Source organism: Glycine soja, chromosome 16, assembly GCF_004193775.1.
Source record: "Glycine soja cultivar W05 chromosome 16, ASM419377v2, whole genome shotgun sequence".
In the NCBI taxonomy this organism is placed as follows: Eukaryota; Viridiplantae; Streptophyta; class Magnoliopsida; order Fabales; family Fabaceae; genus Glycine; species Glycine soja.
The window spans coordinates 21,268,391-21,286,179 of NC_041017.1; the positions used below are offsets into that span (position 1 = coordinate 21,268,391).

Below are 17,789 nucleotides of genomic sequence, written 5' to 3' on the forward strand. Positions count from 1 at the left end.
AAAAAAATATTTTTATAAAAAAAAACATTTTATAAAAGTGAAAAATGTACAAAATAGAAGAAAAAAATTGATTTCATTTTTAAGTTAAAATCTATCATAATAAAACATGTCAACATTTTAAACATAACAAATTAATAATAATAACTTAAAGATAAAAATCTTAAGATAACAAAGTAATAATACTCGCACATTAGACTTAGGTGGATTAAATGGATAGTCTATGAGTTTACTAATAAAATTTGCTAGGTCCATGAGCTAACCGGCCGTGCTCAAAAACTCGATATAATTATGTAGGCTTACAAAAAAGTTTGCAAATCATATTTATTATTTATTTCAATATTTTTAAGAAGAAATAGAAAATAAATAAAATAGACTAATGATAAGATTTGACTTAAGAGGTTTTTATTTTCAAACAAATAAACACTTACAATGTGTTTGGATGTGGTATTTAAACAAGACAATTCATTTTTTTAGTGAATTTGAAATACTTCTATCATAATTCAGTTGTTTGGATATAAGATATTAAAGAATTTAAATTTACATCAATTTTTAAAAGAATTTTAATAGATTAAAATAGTAAGAATTGAAATTTCACCTAATTGGTAAGAATTTCAAATTCTCTTCTCTCACACAGTAGCCCTTTGTTTTCTCTCTCACACGTTTCGCGACCCTTATGGCGTCGGAAACCTCTTCACGCCGTCGCCATCTCGAACATTCATGTTGAACCCTAATCGGGAATCAAATCCAAAGCCCAACCTTAAGCCTGAACCACCCGAACCCTGACCCATTTTAAGCGAACTAGGAGTCATGCAGGGAAGTGTTGTTGCTCCGACGAAGACGATGAATGTTTGCGGTGGGATGAAGAGACCCACAGAGTCATTGACAAGCACCAGATTTGAAACCACGATGTTGGCTCCAACGATTTGCTACAAGGAGATATCAACCTTGATTTGTGGTGGGTGGGGACACAACGATGGTTGAAGGAGGGAGGACCGTCGTCGTGACCACAGTGATGAAGAAAGAGGTGTTGAAGGTCATTTATTTTTTTGCTATTAAATATCAACTCCGCGTTGAAGTTCATTTACTTTTTTATTATTAAATATAGTCTAGCATTAAAATTATTTTAAACATTTAAATATTTAAAAATTACTAATATTTATTTTTATTTAATATTAAAATTTTAAGTTTTAAATAAATATTTTAAAATAAAATTTTGAATTTCATTAAAATTGAATTACTTTATCCAAACTAGGAATTTAAAATACAAGAAATTGAATTACTTTATCCAAAAAAAATATTTATAAAATGAAAGAAATTTAAATCAAGACAATTAAAATGTTGTGTATTTGAATTTTCTAAAATTTTTCAAATTCTTTATAATTTTTTCTTGATTGCTTATAAGAGGTTTTTATTAATAAGCTAAGCTAAGCAATCCTTGAAGTACAGGTAAATCTCTACTAAACATTCCACTTATCATTTAATTTCCACCAGAATTGAGTTCCTATTAAACAATCTACTAAGTAATAAATTCCCACTAAAAATAACTTCTCACTAAACTTTCCGCTAAAAATTACTTGGCATCCACTGTCACAACCCACTATCACAATAGTTCATTAAACCCCATTAATCATCACAATGTTTTTTTTTATGAACCATGATAATGATCTAGAAAGCCTAAAAATACTAAAAACTGACCTATATAATATCAAAAGACATATGAAGTTAATCCACCAAGAATAAATACGAAAATTATATGAAAAATAAAAAAATGAGCTTAATTAATTATTCAATCCAAAAATTAAGTAATCCATCAAAGTAAATTCTAGCCTACAAATACATCTTGAGTAGTAAGTGTTGGACTCATTGTGCCTTCCAAATTGTTTGTCTTTAAGTTGGTTGGATTTATCTTTAAATCATAAATATATAAATGTAACCATTCTTGAATTGGGCTCTATTTTAGCCAAACCCTCTTTAGTTTTCATCTCCATGACTAAGTTTAGAAAAACATTTTAAATTCTTCCGAATCTTGCTTTAGTGAATGGATTTTCTATCCATTGCAAAAGATATTTGAAATTATTACATTTTGACATGTTAATATCGATTGATTTCTTCAAAACCCTTAAATACGAGGGAGAAAAAATAGTGTATTAAATAGAACAAATAAAATGCATCATGTTAAATTTCATATCCTATTATAGCCAACATGTGGTAGGTTGTTGAAGTGGTGGTGGAGTTTGATGGTCTTCTTGAACTTGAAGAATAGGTTAAAGCTTCAAACATTGGATTGGGGGAGCTCTTGATAGAAGTCCTTGGAGGCTTATCAGCATATGGGATGTTTATCTCTTTTTCTTGTTGAAAAATGATTAACAATGTTGGACTTGGAGTAGAAATATAAATAAATTATATATTACTTTTATTGTAATTGTGCATTTTAGTTAGGTGTGAAATTGGTAACTGTAATATTAATCATGTGTTGTTTCAAGCTGCCAATGCTAAGTATATTTTATGACAAATGATTTAGAAATATTTTAGTCATCTTAATCTTTATTTAACATTATGAGCAATGTATCCATGTGTTTATATGTTTTCAGATATTGTTATCTTTACTACTATGCAACTGGATATATTTTTGGAAAAAGTTGGATGGAGATGTTGAGTGTGCCATTGATGATATTTTGTTATTGGGTAAACTAAGCTTAAGTGTGCTTTAGCCTAAATTATATGATTTCCTGTAATTGATTTAATAGAGCAGTACTGGTTTCTGAACTCAGCTATATAATAACTATTTTGTATCTTAGAGTTTAACTGTAGGTGCAAATTTTTTTGAATAATCAAATTAACCAGTAAAATAGCCAAAGAGCACATCAAAAGTAACCTGGATCTCCTCACTGTAGATGAGGTAATTTCAATATTGATAGGAGGCTGTGTTTCCAATATTCCCAATAAAGTTTTGTGAAAGCTTCGTAGTGTGAGTCAATATCCTTATCAATAATTAGAATTTAGCTTAAATATATCTATTTTAATCAATATCCTTATCACTATTTTTTTTTTCATTTTAATCAACAATGGGAGTCACAGTGATGGATGAGTATGGATGAATCTATCAGTCTTTGAATGTTGATATAGATTTTGATTTTCTAAGATGTTGTGATTGGGTAATGTTTCTCTAATAATTTTGGATTTAAAGTACTTAAGCTGTCAAAGCCTTGAGTGAATCTTCAACTTAAGTTTTCCTTGATCTATTTCTTTTACTTCATTGACTTGTTTCTATAATCTCCAAGTACTGGTTTTATTGCTAATTGGTTTTCAAAGTGTACCTTATGTATTGTTTTTGTTCAATTTGAAACTCATAACTTCACCAAATTATCTACTTGTTACTTGATGAGATGCCAATATGATTATTTGTTCTTTGGTCCATGGCATGATTCCTACTTCATTAGTAAAATTGAGTTGTTACTACTCTATACTATGAAAAAGAAAGTACCTGCTGAATAGTATGAACTAGAGTTTTATATTATGGCCCATGCATGCATGTTTATATGTTAAATTTTTATTAATTAGGAATACTTATAAGATCAGTTAATGTAAGGAATAAAAAAATAGTCCAAGATACAAGATGCATATTTGTTCTATGGGCTTCTGGATGTCAAGGTACTAACTATCAATATTATTGTTTTCTAGTTTTGATATCAGTCAGTATATTTCTTGAAATTAAAAGGAGGTAACACCAATCTCTCGAAATTAGACGTAGTTTTATTTGCTTAAAAGTTTTGTTGTTGGAAAATTTTGGTTGTTTTCCTTTTCGATTGTGCGTAACTGCTCTAGTGCTCTTTGCTCTGCTCTCTTATTACCACATAGGATTTTGGTTAACCATATAAGGTTTGGTTATAGACTTATATTATAGATTTCACTTTTGTGGCTTTGTTCAAAGGGGATCCGGATTTATTGTAAGGTGTAATAATCAACCAAAAAAATAATCTCCTTTGAACTGTTACACCAAACATAGGAAAATGCTATCTAAAATATGCCTTGTTGCATGAAATGGAAGTTGTATGAAATTAAGAAAGCTTCTATTTAACTTCTGTGAAGATTCATGTAATTAAGATTGTTGTTTGCATGCTTCGGCTATTCTTGGGATTATTATGTCAGCTCAAGCAACATGGCTCTCAAAAGTAAGTTTGCCTTATATTAAAGCATGGAGTGTCTCTGTGTTCATGTGTGATAAATGTCATATTTTAGTTATTTTTGGGATTAGAATGTTATCACTTATCTTTTGATTTTAATAGTTTTTTTTTATAATTTTCCTTAATTTTAGTTGTTTTATATATTGTACATTTATAATATTTTTGTTTAAATATGGAAGATACATACATGCATTTTTTATGTTTTGATAGTTGTTTGTTGGATCTTGTTGGTCATGGGTTCGAATCCGGAAACAGCATCTTTGCATATGCAAGGGTAAGGCTGCGTACAACATCCCTCCCCCATACCTTCGCATAGCGAAGAGCCTCCGGACAATGGGGTACGAAGTAAGTAATAGTTGTTTGTTGGATCCAAAAGTCAAGCCAAGATGAAGAGCAAAAGGGTCATTTTTGAAGAATTTCAGAGTGTCACTGGCTCAGGTTAGCAATCAACTCGCCTAGGCTACTGAGATTACTTCAGCTTGAAGGAACCAACTCGCTTGGGTGAGTTGGTCTGACACCTCTTGGACCATTTCATTTAAAAGCCATGCAAAATCACAAACCAGGGGAAGCAGTGCAAGAACCAGAGGAAGAACAACGAGCAAGGAGAGAAAAGAGAGAAAAAGTGGAGTTGGAGCGGCAGAGAAATGACTGTGGATTGCATCATTCATCATTTCTGCTGTCGATCTTGTGCTCTATACAATGATCGACTTCGTAATGCGAGAGATAAGTTCGGGGTGATTTAATGTGTGCATCAATGATGTTAGAAAATGATTCATACTTATTAATATTATTTGGATACTAAGAATATGAATGATGAAATCCAATCTTACATTTTTCTTAAATTAATTAAATTCATTTTATTTGTTTTCGTAATTTTAAGTATTTCTGAGGTATTAATTATTTACTCTTATTTGGAGAAAATGAGTAATTAAAATTCACCTGCAGACGATAAGATCATCAATCTAAGTCATCACTATTCAAATGTTTCTTTTTGTTTGTCAGACACATCTAGAAACATCAAATACTCGGCACAAGGCTCATATAAAGAAATGCGAATTTATCTTGAGGCTACTCGATAATGATGAATTAAGTCCAGACTCCAGAGCAGGTTAGTGATATCAAAGATTTCCTGGATGACTATGTAGAGCGCAATCAGGTTTGTCTTGTATAACTTTCACTATTGCCTTTCTGCTTTTAAAAAATAAACACTGTCGTTGAGTTGTGAGATTGGGATATACAGATTACATTGTTCTTTCATGCTATACTTTTCTCAATGTTACTTGACTTTTGCTATTATTCACTTCTGTGTTAGGTAGCTTAATATTATGACCTTTGATAAATAAGTATCAATTTGCCTTTATTTTGGGTTTTTTTTTTTTATAGAATTTATATAGGTATAATATAAATTATTTTATTTGTATCTATAAATTATTCACTTTCTGTTCACTTTACAGCTATAGTGATTTTGGGATCTGGCTGCTCCATGTCACTATTTGGGATTGATAACTATGAATGTTTTCTTTCCAAAATTAATTTAATGCATTTTTATGTTGGACTTTGTGATTGTGCCTGCACCTTCAAATGTACTAGTTGGTATCCATATTTTTGGCTGATATATCTTTATGTTAATATATTAGAATTTTTCTATATGCAGAGCTCTTAATTTATTTTCTATTTTGGCAGGTGGCACCTGTGCTTAGCTTGAAGCTTTCTTTGGCAGCATCAGCTTCAGCATCACAAACACTTCAGTACATCCATTTATTGTTGATTGGTCCCTCTGCAACTCCGATTTCTAACGATCGAACTGCTGGAAAGTTAAACTGACTTTTAGGAATATACTATATTGCTAGTTGGAGTCAATGATTCTTACTCTAACTAGTTCTCAAAACTGAAATTCAGAATAACCAATTATTTGAGAACTGAGAATGAAAATGACAGGGATCAAGTACTTTCATCTTTTCATGTTAACATTTCCCTTATGAGAGTAGCAGTGTACAACTATTTTGTGCAATGCACTAATGCCTAAGGCTCTCCAGTGGAAGAAACTCTGATAAATGTAGCATTGTCTAAGGAATTTGTATTTTCAGTTTTTTTTCTTTGCTTTTTTGGTTTGAAGAATTGTAGCATAATCAATGAGACAGAAGAACAACGCATTTGTAAAAGAAAATTATGATACCTCTATATGTGGGTATGCCTTTATCTCTCTCTCTCTCTCTCTGTGATGTGTTTGTGTGTGGTAGACAAATGTCTGTAAACAAATCATGGTTTAGGAAATGATATTATTCCTAATCTGATTGACAGTCGTGTGAGAGTGTGACAAAACACAGCAGAAAATTGCCTGGTATTAAAAAAGGATCTAACTCTTCTACTTCTAGTGGAAACATTTGCAGGATAAAGTGCATATTTTAACTGTTAAGACCTCAACTATAATTTTTTTTCTATGTAACGAAGATATCAATTGAAGTGTAAAATTTTCTGGTAAAATCTATTGGGTCATGTTTGCTTTGGGACTGGTGTCTTGAACAAATGTTGGACAGAAAAACATTCTTGGTGATCAAATTCTTTTCATCCCTTTCTTCATTATTCTTAGGTCGTATTTCCCTTAGATTGTATTAAAATTTAAAACAGATAGGCACAATTTAAACAAAACATAAAGCTAAATCGGTGCATCAAAAGTTCAAAATCAAATCGGTTCAACAACTTACTGTATGTTCGGATTATCATTAGAAAGCTTCTAAACATCCATTTGAGCATTCAATTTGGACCAACTAAACCAATTAATCTCAGACTTATAATAAAAAAAAAAGTGGAATTAAAATTTTGGTTATGGAACAATGAAAATGTAAGGTGGAATTAGTAGACAAACAGCATTAACAAATGAGCCGTTCATCTGTGGATCCACCTCGGCAGTTGTCTGGCTGCCTGCTGACTAATCAGCTCTCACTTTATGCACCATTGCTCAAAGGCCGCTCCACATAATCAGAGAGACCTACGATACTACATAGTGCAATGCATCTTTTACCAATAATAACCAATTTCTCCGATACAAAACTAAAAACCTTAATAATACCAACATTTGCAAGTTCATCTTATTAAATCAAAACATGAATAAGAAAACGAAATGGGTTCATCGAACGAATAATAAAAATGTAAACGAAAAGGTTGGGTTTTGGCAAGGGGAACCCAGAGCGAAAAATTGCACAAAAGTGTGAAATGGGAGAGGAGCAAAAAACTCGGTGGTGAGGATTCAGAGCTATTCTGAATTCGGTTGCTGCTGAGGGCTAGGGTTGGAAATGGTAGGGTTGAGATTTGAGAATATATATATATATAGTGAGTGGAGCCGCATCCGGGGTTTACACTTTCGCCCTTTTCTTTAGGAAACCCTAGTTATCAATGGGCGTTTACTTTACTTTTTAAGAAGAAAAAAATACGGATTATTTAATTTTAAATTTTAAATGATGTATTCTATTTTTAATTTTTAATTATAAAGATATTATTTTATTTTTATTTTACAGTTTCTAAATTTTTTTCAAAGAATTAGAAAATTAAAAACATTAAAAGTTGTTTAATTGTTTCTAATACAATTTTTTAAAAACAAAAAAAGATAATATTTTCATAATTACAATTAAAATTAGAAACTATTTTCGTAGGCTAAACAACCCTAAAAAAGTATGGTTTAACATATTAAATGTTTTTATTTAAATTTTCTCAAGTCAAATTCATTTTATAGACAATAAAGATGTTCCAACTTCAAGTTTGTTGGATTGTTAGGATTATCACATTTAAAGTGTATGTTTTTATTTGGATGGGCCTCTAAATTGTATCCTTAAAAAGCCTATTGTTAAGTAAGGGAAAAGAGTGTTTATAAACTACACTTAATTTTAATTTCTAAGTAAAGTGAGATTTTTTTTGTCTATCGAAATAGTAGCCTATGTAACACCTTAAGGATATCACCTTAACCATGTTAAAGATTTCTAGAGACATAAGAATTAGAAACATATATATGCGTCATCATGCGAAAGCTAACCAGTAAATATATAAATTAGAATTTAATTACAATATTGATAAATAAAATTTCTCCTTTGTAACAAGGCTTTGATACATCATATAAAAGGAATTACATTGAATTATAAAACATAACAAGACTTCATGCTCCAATGACATATGCCATCACCTGTTTCCTGAAAACAATGAGACTTAAAGGGGTGAGACATAATGTCTCAATGAGTGCTCTAAGAACTCTACAATTGGGTTAGACTCTTCTACCCGAACAACTCACAATTCATTTTTCTCTCACTGCTTTACCCTCATTGGGTATTTATCAAACTTTATTACTTTTATGATTAGGTCGACATCCATCGAATCATAAATTATTGCCTCGAGTTCATCCTTTATAGTCACTTATTGCACTAGTTCATCTTCAACAATATCTTAAGCATAAAAAAAATCTTCAATAATATCTTGGGATTTATTCTTTAAATAGTAAGCTATTTTATAGCTTTCCTTCTTGCGAAACTCCACTTTTCTTACTTGGGCTTCTATGCTCAAAAGCAATATACTTTCTAGCCTATTCTCACATGCCATTCTAAATACATCTCTCTATGCCCTTAAGGAGTCATATATCATCCCATTCCAAGCCATCATAACAGTTTCACATCACAATATATCATGACTATGGATAAAATCATTCACACATAACACAAGTACAACCCAAGGCATTCATGGTATCCATATCATAAATCACACAAGTCAGACCAACTCACAATAATGCACTATGCTAGGCAATGTTCTTTTCTCTTTTATCATATGCATGTGGTACTAGAAAAACATTTGTGAAAGAAGCTTGAAAGGACATGTAGTAACGAACCTATATGATCCCATTACTACACTTTGATCGAGATGAGACTGTCGACAGCGCGTCAAGGTTACCAAGTCTTGCAAGGATACTCCAACCCATGAGATCAACATGAGCCACACGAAGACTCCAAACTGGATACACCCGACCCCATCCTTGCCCCACATGGGCTAGGTCACTCATCTCAATGGCATCTAACCATAACTCTTCATAACATGGTGGTCCATACTCCACATAATTCAGGTCACATACAAATATTTTTAAAACATTGTTATGAAATCACTTGATTCACCATGTACACATGAACATCATACATTACAATTCACACTTTAGAGATAAAGCAAAACATTCAATGATTCCACAACACTCATAAATCATCATTCAAGTTATAGCATCAATACACATGTATTCAGTATCATCACTCAATCAATCATGTACCTAAAATACATCTTAACTCTATGTCACACATCAATTATAACATCTACCTACTTTGTATTATGATTGGTAAAACATCCTTTACGTTTTGAGTATTACTTCTATCATTTTGTGTTGTGTTTCTATGACCTCTTTGAGGTGTAAATATATATAGTTATACTAATCCTATCACATTGAATTTTAAAGGCAATATAATTATCTATAACTTTTATGTTTACCTATAAAGCTAGTTCAATCGTTTACTATGCCTAAAATTAGGAAAAACATGAACTAATTGAACGATCCTGATAGCTTGACCTTTGTTCAATAATTGTTCTATATATAGAGTTCTAGAAGTCCAAATTAACTGAAACCAAAACCATTTGTTAGCTAATATCTAGGGATACATTTCTTATGAATACACCTAAGCCTAGTTTGGTCATATTTAAAACTCATTTTACACATTAAAACCACGTCCATTTAAAGTATAAATGGGAAGAGCAAAAACATACACTGACAACTAAAGACGACATGGAGACAAACTCCATATAAACCACACAAACTTGGTGGCTTTGTCCACTACGATCCCTCCAACTCTTACTATGGCTAAAACATGGGTGACTTAAAACACAATCCTATGTCGCCTATATAATTCAAGTTTGGAAACTCTAAGGGAAAGTTAAAAATATTAACTATGAGGGGCTTCACGCTTAATGCTAAGCCCACTTTATTCTTTGGTGCTCTTAAGGTTTTGTGGTCTCCTCTATATATAGGGAAAAAAAGGGTTCATGAGGTTATTTTGCCCAATGTAGGACTTATAGTGTTTTTCATGATCAAGTGGCTTACTTTGGAGTTGATTTTCTCTAAGATGGAAGCTGATTTTGATTTTTAAGATGTAGGCATGAATTGTAGCTTTTCCATCAAGCTTTCCAACAACATAAACAACACTTCTTAGACTTAGACCATAACGACCCACCGCAGTTACATGAAACTATGAACTATCTCAAGCGGAAGACTTTATTTAGATTTATTTAAAACTCTTAGATTAATTTAATTATAAAAATACTTGTAAATGTTTCCGTTTCAAAGACTAAAAACCAAAATGTAAGATATCAAGATAAAACATCACAAGATATATACATATATATATACAACTGAAGATACCATGAGTTTGATGGTACTCCAGCATAACATGAACTTATACAATATGAAAGTAACTCAAAACACACATATAGACATGACAACTCTATGAAGATAAACTTCCTAGACTTTGAGTCGGTCAACACTATACAAGATGCTAAGAAAGAAGCAACCAATGGAAACACATCTTGACATTTAGGTACACATATCTATGAAGTCTCCGAAAGACACGAGGCTACCTCCTAGCCATCTGCTTTCCACATACATCATATACAAAATCATCAAAGGCACAAACCATGCATACAACAATACATGGGTAAACTTATAAAAAACAAGCATACTAAAACAAAATGCAACTTAACAATTAAAACATGATCCACTACCATCACATATATAACATGATATGTAGAAATCATACATAAAGCATAAGTCTTAGAATTCTCATAACAAGGAATCTCATAATAATCATTAGTTTATCAACCATTTCATAAAGGTCCAATAGTCATGCACCATCTTCATCATCAATCTATGAATCACTAGACATCAAAGTATTTCCATGACTCATCAAGTAACATATCATTCTCAAGTCATAATTATTAATGCACATGTCTAATTATCATGTTATACCATGTTGACTCTTTACTCCTGGAAGATTTCACACTTGAGCGATTAACCCAAGTACATCCCTTAACATAGTCACACCTTGACCATTCAGAGACTTTAATTAACCTTATAGAGGAAGTGTGGTTTTATCGAAAATGAATGAGCATAGTGGCTTACCTCCAATGAGGCTTGCAATGACCTTAACCTATTTAGGGATTCGCTCACCCATCCATGCTATAGGTCCTTTCATTGTTAGCCACCATCGACAACCTCTAGTACTAGGTTGATGACCTTTTTAGCACCCCCAACTTACGTGCATACTCACATGCAATGTTATTCATCAATGTATGCATATTATGATCATTCAAATCAATATCATACACAATCACACATTCATTCAACAATCTCAATATCATAAGAGCTTATAATATCATAGATTCACCATTCATAATCTAATCACGCTCATGAATCCACCAATAGTTCAATAAGCATAGCAAAATATTCCAACACCTTGAATTCTTGCAAATAACTCACCAAAAACTCATATGAATATGAATCTATGATCTCAACATAAAGTCAAATTTAATCATAAAACAACATTATCTCAACCACACTTCATATGATCATTAAGAAATAAATCAATACAACTAAAGACATTCATCAATTAACATAATTATTTCATAATCAATATAATGTTCCCAACAACAACAAGATAAATTAGCAACAATAAAATCATAGACCATACCACACATCATAAATATGAACCACTTGACTATTCATAACAACTCTATACTTCATGTTTGAGGTTATTAAAACATCTCATAAGTTTTGGACTACTATCTTCTTTGTTTTCTATTATGTACCTATGGCCTTCATAACTTATAAATAGGATAAATAAATATATACTAACTCAGTTAAGTTGGTTATTGTCTCATTTGAAAGTTAAAAAGATTATATCTAACTTTTATGTTTACTCAAAGACTTGTTTGGAAGCATATTATGCCTAAAAATACCATCTATATGAAACTTTTACTTATTACCAACAACTTGACCTTTGTTCACTAATTTGATCATTTCTAGAGTTATACGCAATATTTTTAAGTGAGACCAAAGCCATTAATTAGCTAACACTCAAGACTACAACTTTCATGAAGGGCATGCTCCCATATTATCACTCTAGGATTGACGTTTGGTCCATTTAATCGATTATGTCTCATTATAGTCGATTAATTATAACAGAGTTATACCATGGGACTTTTACTGATATTAATAATTGATTGTTTGCAAACTTGTATTAAAACACAACCCATGGTACTTAAAATAGTCGATTATCATGCCACATAATTGACTATTTGAGTGAGTTAAACCAAAATTCAACCCCTAAAGCTCATTTTAATCAATTATAGAACAATATAATCTACTAAAATGATCAAAGAAGCTAGGAATATGAATTTTTTCAAACAAACTCATCTTTTTCAGATTTATTACCATCCCACACTATGTGAACATCACCGCAATGATTTCAAGCATGCATAAGACATTCTCAACCATCAAATATCATTTATATCCATTCATATCGTCAAATCAACAACTAAATATCAAAATCACGTATATCAACATCAAACCACTAGCACAAATACATAATAACCATTCTAATACATCACAAGGCAACAGAAAACAACAAGGTCAACTTCCCTTACCTATTTAATCTCAAAAGATGACTTTGTGAAGGGGAAGAGGAAAGGAAGGAACTTTTGGTCTAAGGAGGAAGCTTTCCTAAACTCCACTAGCAATCCACACTAGAAGGGCATCACCCATACCCAAAAGCAACCCAAAGTCAGACCTAAATCCAAAAACTAAGCCTCTTCCATGGAATTCCCATGGGTGCCCTAGGAAAAATGAAAATGGACTATAAAAGAGGGAGTGGAGGTGCTTACCACACCAAGGGACAACCAATGAACACTAAAGAGAGGAGAAAAAGATATTCTTTGAGCAAGACAACTATGTTCTCAAATCCTCAAGGAATTAGTTTTCTAGGAGAGAAAGAAGATAGTAGAAGAACTTTTGTATTGTGTTTCAAATTATGCAAGAGTTTTGGGAATGTTTATGACTCTTTCCATTTCCTCTCTTTGTACCCCACAACTCACTAAACTCACCCACCCCATTCTCATTCCTCAAGGTCCACTTATCTCGACCCAACCACTCTAAAACTATTCACACCTAAAACAAGATTTTCACATACGTAATCATAATCATATATACATGTATCACAAAACGTCACCTCGTAATTAATTATATACATGCATTTAAATTAAATTTAATTACTTTTATGATATAATTAAAACCACTTAATTAGACATTATAAAAAATATCATGTTACATGGGAAATTTTTCTATTATTCTAATTATAAGAACTTAATCTAACATCAAATATAATAACTACAACACTTACATAATTGTATAATAATAACACCAAATACAATATAATATAACATACCAACAACAACAATAACAACAAATTAGGTACGTGCATAGTAACACACAAATACACACAATCACAACATAGTCCGATGGTCAGGACAAAACCAATAACATACAAATAATAATAACAAGTATTTATAAAACATATAACAAATGTTCTTTTTCCTCTTTTTACTATCTGACTTTTTTTTTCTCCATTTGTTTTGTCTCTTCCATTTTACATTTTTCTTCTTTTTGCATTATTTGCATAACAATATATCTAATGTGTTTTTTTTTCAATTTCACGAGTGTGGCAGGGGGTGTTCTTATACATTCTTTAGGTATTATTTGCATGACAATGTTTCTATTTTTTTTAGTTTCACAGGTGTGACAGAAGGTATTTTTATACAATCTTTATGTGATAATTTCTCTCCTTTTCGTTTGTCACCCACTTATGCAATGAGTGTGCATAAAACAAAAAAAGGTGATTATGGCTATAGATGATTTAACAGTTTTGTGGTGAGTTTTTTTTCTCATGATTTTTTAAATGTTTCACAATATTACTCATATTATATTTTTTTCTTTTACTTTTTCATTCATATTATTTCCTTCAAATAATCACTCATATTTTGTTGATAACACATGAATTCTATGTTGTGATAGTAGTAATCGTTCTCTCATCCATATGAGAAAAGTATACAAAAACACGTATTACCCCCTTTTCAATCTCAAAGACTGCACATATTAATTTTGCTCTTTTTGATTATTTGTTCATAAAAAATATAAATATGATAATAAAATATCTACATTATCTATTATATAAACTAGATTTTTATCCGTGCGTTGCACCGGGTTAACAAAACATTTGAAATTTTTTATTTGATTTTTATTTTGTACATAATGTGAGTTGATTTAGTGTGAATATATACAAAGATGTTTTAAACATTAGATGTAGTAAGCTCTATGACATGACACCAAAAGTTTTCTTCTATAACACAAATTATATATATATATATATATATATATATATATATATATATATATATATATATATTTAACAACTATGGAAAACAAATTTTACTTTTCTATCAAATACTTAAGGACTTATCATAACACAACCATGATAAAGAATTAAACTACAAAACATGTGAAACATATATTATTTATCCATTGTACGATGCAACTATCCAACAAAAATTGGATATCAATCAAATTATTTAGTTTCCTATTTTATGCAGGATTATGAAAAAAAAAAGAGATTGAAGCTAATCAAAAGTAATGAAAAAAACAGGTTATTCACGTTCTTTCTACAAAATTCGAGTGCTAAAATATTTAAATAATGTTTTGGTTCTATATGGTTTGGAGAAGATCCTCTCCCTTAACCATCATATTATATTTCCTAATAATGTTTTTGGTTCAATCTCATCTCAATAGATAATACAAATATTTTAAAGATAATTTGTTAGATTTTAATTGAATTTTCAAAATTAAACTTTTGCAAGGATTAAATACATTTCAAAGATTATAAAAAAAATAATTAACATAAATATATAAAATCAATAATCTACATAATTGAATAAAGTCCAAAACACAAAAATGAAAACCCATAAAAAAAATCTATTGACAGTTAAAAAAACCATGACAATCCCCTTTGATTAATTGAAGTTCTTTGCAAATACAAAGATGATAAAAAGAAACCCAAAATAACAACAACAAATGCACAATGAAATGCAATGCAAATATTTTATGTGCCTTGTATTCTTTAATTTTTCTCCCTTTGTTGTTCTCTTGATTGTTGACTTTTTAAAAATTAAAAAAAGATAAAAAAGATAAATATTTCAAATGTATTAAATTAAAGATTTTTGTTGTGCCAAGACCTTTTAAATTTGCATTTGTCCAAATCAATGGTCTTAATGTTATTATGTAGTTTATAGTTGTGTCAGTGTCACAATAATAGGGAGTTTTGTAGTGAATTGACGGCACAAATAAAAGGATGGTATATATGATTGAGAGAAATAATATAAAATATAAAGAAGAAGTAAATTAAAAAAGGTAAGATTGAGAGAGAAAAAGATAAAAAGAATACATGAATATAAATAAATTTTTTAAAAGCAAAATTATCTCAAAATCTGCTGAATTCTTTTGGATTTGATGTTTAACAAAAAGCTTCAAGAAACTTTTGGAAATTATGAAAATATATTAAATCTAAAATGCACATAAAACATCAGGAAGGAAAAAAAAAAGAGAGACGATTAATAGAAAGTATGCGTAAAATATCGTGTCTAAAAAAAGAACATATCCAAAGGTTAAGCAAAGAACCTGAAAAACATGTAAAATAAATAAACTAAAAATAAATTAGATAGTTATTTTAAAATTAAATAAATTAAATGATGAAAATAAAAAAGCTTAAAGTTGATTGGATGGTAAACTTGGAAATGCATGACAATGTAATATTCCATATGTGTTATAGGTTACGATAGTGAAAATAAACAAAAAATAATAATATCAGATTTTGAATATCGAGAATTAAAAATGCAAAAAAAAAAAAATCAATGTAATGAATAGAATCAATTAATAGTAAAGTCTTATTTTCTAGTATAGCAATTGTGGCTCTCCTACTTATCTGAATGTGTTTGCAATTTTATGGGCTTGGTGCCCTTTTCCAAATACAATGAATGAAAGTTGGAAGTTTCATAGGAAAATCAAGAACACAACTAATATAACTGATACCTCTCTAATCAGCTAGCAAACACACAAAGTCCTTAAACATTACATATTGCAGTTTAAATAAAAATAAAAACAATTTCGTATTCAATCACACTCCAATTTATTCATTCAATTCTTCAAATCAAGAATTTTTTAATACGGAAAATACTGTGCAGTTGTTGAAATTTGGAAATAATTAAACAAATACATCCCACAAATCAAGCGTAGTAGTTAGATCTAAACCAAATTTTGAAATAATTCAAAAAAACATTAAATATAGTGAAACAGGAGAACTTTTTTTTGTTTAATAGTAAAAAACATAAGACATATAATTAATTGACAAAAATATTATTTAATTGATTCAAATTCTTAATTAATATTAATTGGCACGAACATTCTTCAATTGATTCAACTTAAGTGGTAAAAGATATTTTCATAAAAAAATTGGTTCAATTTAATTTACACTAATTGGAGAATTTCTGAAATTTTTGTCAAAAATACTTTAATGGTATTGAACATGATTTGATTAGGAACCATAATGATATTTTGAAACAAAATCAAATAAATTAAATTCTGATACATAAATTATTACTATTACTATATCACCTTCAATTATAAAATAAAAAATAAATATTTTTCCCGTTTTCAAATTAATTTTTTGATAGAAAAATAAATTATGAAATATAAAAAAACATTTGTCCGATTTTTAAATTAATTTTTTGATTGAAAAATATTCCCAGAGTCTACCATTTTTAATTATAAAATAATATTTTATTTCCGTAAATTTTTTGGATTTTTACAATTAAACGTTGAAATCATGTTTAATTTTTTTAAAAAATAGAATTATTATCTATTTAATTATAAACTGGAAAACTGAAATACAAAAATATAAAATTTTAAATATCAGATTTATTTATTTAATTATAAATTCTTCTTGTTAAATTCATCTTATATAAAGAGTATAAAAATATTAAATGAAATTTCAAGATATTAAATACAATTAACAATTTGTAATTCATGGTTAATAAATAATTGTTAAGTTAACGTGATTTTAATTTGGATGCATATAATCAAGATGCGATTTAATACTAATTTGTAATTAGGAAATAATAGTTTTAGTTAATTTTAATTAATTAAATGGGAAAAAACAAAGGTCTATCATTTTTAAATTTAAAATAATTTCCAATTTTCATTAATTTATTTTTATTTTAAAATTAAGTGTTAAAATTTTATACAATAATATTTTTTGATATAAAATTATTATCTGTTTAATTATAAACTGGAAATGTAAAATAAAAAAGGTATTTAATTTATTATTTATTTAAATTTACATATCACGATTTAAATAAAAATATAATACCTTTAAATAAAATATAATTTTTTTTAAATATAAAGTTATAATTATAATAGTTATTCTAATATAAAAA

At 29.4% G+C, this 17,789-nt stretch overlaps 1 long non-coding RNA gene and 1 other non-coding gene across 2 annotated transcripts; one reads left to right on the forward strand and one right to left on the reverse strand.

The window, feature by feature from the left end:
• The first annotated feature begins 5,107 nt into the window (after positions 1 to 5,107).
• LOC114390468 lies at positions 5,108 to 6,367 on the forward strand. The gene is made up of 2 exons (XR_003661918.1): positions 5,108 to 5,340; positions 5,868 to 6,367. It is a non-coding gene; the product is annotated as an uncharacterized LOC114390468 (long non-coding RNA).
• A 655-nt stretch (positions 6,368 to 7,022) lies between these two features.
• LOC114391316 lies at positions 7,023 to 7,194 on the reverse strand. Its single transcript, XR_003662108.1, has one exon. It is a non-coding gene; the product is annotated as a small nucleolar RNA snoR143 (small nucleolar RNA).
• Positions 7,195 to 17,789: the final 10,595 nt, after the last annotated feature.